The sequence below is a fragment of the Pteropus vampyrus genome, unplaced genomic scaffold (genome assembly GCF_000151845.1).
Source record: "Pteropus vampyrus isolate Shadow unplaced genomic scaffold, Pvam_2.0 Scaffold168, whole genome shotgun sequence".
In the NCBI taxonomy this organism is placed as follows: Eukaryota; Metazoa; Chordata; class Mammalia; order Chiroptera; family Pteropodidae; genus Pteropus; species Pteropus vampyrus.
In genome coordinates, this window is record NW_011888949.1 from 1226118 (window position 1) to 1228553 (window position 2436).

At 58.2% G+C, this 2436-nt stretch overlaps 1 protein-coding gene across 1 annotated transcript in view; it reads right to left on the minus strand.

Annotated features, from left to right (window-relative positions):
* The window catches only part of LMBR1 (limb development membrane protein 1), an 86119-nt gene that overhangs the window by 76967 nt on the left and 6716 nt on the right, over nucleotides 1-2436 (minus strand). The window lies entirely within an intron of this gene.

The window sequence follows — 2436 nt, forward strand, 5'->3', positions numbered from 1 at the left end:
CCAGGAGATGCAGGTGTGAGCTAGGCATGCACGGGCCCACACACACCCTCACTCACGTCTGCACTCGGTTCCAGAACTCTGTGTGCTCGAAGCCACGGATCCACGCTGATGCTTCCAACTCTGGCGCGCCAACTCAGCGTTCATCTCCGTCGCCCCCCACAGCTGCTACCTGAGATGGGGCCCCATCGTCTGGAACAGCCCGATCCCGTACGCGACCAGCCTCCTGTCACACTGACACCCCACCCTCCTGCTCAGGTGATCCCCCATTTTAGACTATCCTGCCCCATGGACGCCCTCGCTCCCCTCCTGAGCTGACGCCCCACACCAGGCCACCCCACTGGGGACACCCTCCTCAACCTACCTGGGCTCTGCCGCCCTGCAGACACTCTCCCCACCCGGTGCGGGCCCCGACTCCATGTGACAGGCTCCGCTCTGGGGCTCTGCCCCCAGGCCAGGCCCCCCGCGCACAGAAACCCTCCTCGCCTGCTGGGCTCACAGGCCGTCCTTAAGGCAGTGTCCCCACTGGGCACTGAATTTTCACATCAACTGCTTTAATCTGAACCAGACCGAGCCGTAAGTAGCTGAGAGCAGCTCAAGGGGGAGCCAGCTGCTGCCTGGGAAGGCAGAGGGAGCCGGTCGGGGCGCAGGATACCCGGGAACGGGCCTGACGCGCTGATGGGCGCTCAAGGCGCTGTGCGGGTGAGCCGTCCAGACCCCTCAGGAGGCTGAGGGCCGCCACTGCCACTCACGGACAGAGGGCTGGCGGGGGGGACAGCACTGAGCACCCGCCCCTAGCTTCTTCTGCCTGGCATTGCATCCACACGACAGCACCACGAAGCAGGTGGCAGATCTAGCGCACATATGCAGGACACGAGCCCGTGTCTCTCCATCTCTTCTGGACTCAGGTCCATCTCGAGCTCAGAACTGAACCCCGATGTGCCTCGCTCTTCAGTTCTCACGCGTCCGCCACGGAAGGAAAAAGGCCGTGAAAGACAGAGGCCGGGGCGGGGAGCAGGGGCTCAGCCCGGGCCCAGCTGTTCTCCCAGGGGCCCCCTCCCGGCCTCACAGGAAGTACACACCCGGCTACCTGGGAGGCGCGCCTGTGCGGAGCCCCGCTGGGAGGGCCCGAGCCCCCGGACAGGAAGACGAGGTGCGGCCGCCGAGCGTCACAGGAAACGGCCACTTCTCCATGAACTACACTGCAAGGTGATGCCAAGCGCCGCATTCTTGACTGTTTACAAAGTATCGATCTGCAAGTGCATTTCAGTAACAGCACCTCCGAAGTGGAGCACACAGCGAATGGGGAGCGGCATGTCACCGGCACGTCGCACCAGAGGGTCTCCTGGGGAAGAGCTGACACCGGCCCCTCGCTCAGGCTGTGACGCCCTGTGGCTTTTCAAGGGAAGTGACTTGCTCTGTGTTTACAGGAGCAGTAATTGAGACAGAGGAAAATGATGGTTCACTTAAGGGTTTCCCCAGATGTCACGATGCTCGGACAAAGTAAGACCCCTACTCCTGCGATTTAAATTACCAACTTATGGGCCTAAGTTTCAAACCCACAGAGCGTGAATTCCCAGTAGGAAATGAAGTTACGGTTGTTTTCCCTAGGGCATTTAAAATAATTTAAATAATCAGATCTAGTGAAGCGGGGTCTATTTACATTCATTTTTCAGTTACTAACCAAATCGGCCCTACTCACTTATTGGTCACGAGCTTTCGGTTTTTTACTGAGGTAACATTCACATGACGTCAACCATCGGAAGGCGAACAATCCAGTGACATTTAGTGCATCCACGGTGCTGTGCCACCACCATCCAGAACATTTTCATCACCCCAAAATAAAACCCCATTGCTCCCCACTCCCCTCTGCCCCCAGGCCCCGGTACCCACCATTCTGCTTTAGCTGGGCCTGCCTGTTCTGGATGTTTCTCACAAATGAAAGCCCACACAACATGGCCTTTCATGACTGACTGCGCTCGCTGAGCATCACGTGTCCAAGGTTCACCCACACTGCAGCGCGTGTCAGTGGTCCCTTCCTTTTCACGGTGGAATATTCGAGTGTGGCAAAAGCACATGTGTGTGCAAGTGTGTGCGCACACGTCTCTCTCGCCCCTCCCCTCCTCACATCCTCCCCTGCACCTCACAAAAGATGCGCAATCGGACGCTAATCATGGAGGAACATCAGACAAATCCACATAACTGGCCTGCAACCTTGGAAGGCGTTAAGAAGGTCAGGGAAGCCAAGGAAATAGTGAAGGAGTGTTTGGGTCTGCAGGAGCGTGAAGAGACATGACAACTCCCTGCACTGTGGTCCTGAGCCAGCGCCTTCTGCTACGACCTTCCGGGACAACGGGTAAACCGGAAGGGCGCGTGACTGGGACCGCACCGAGGTCAGCTCCATTATTCTGTGGCTGTCTAGTAGTCATCAGGAGAATG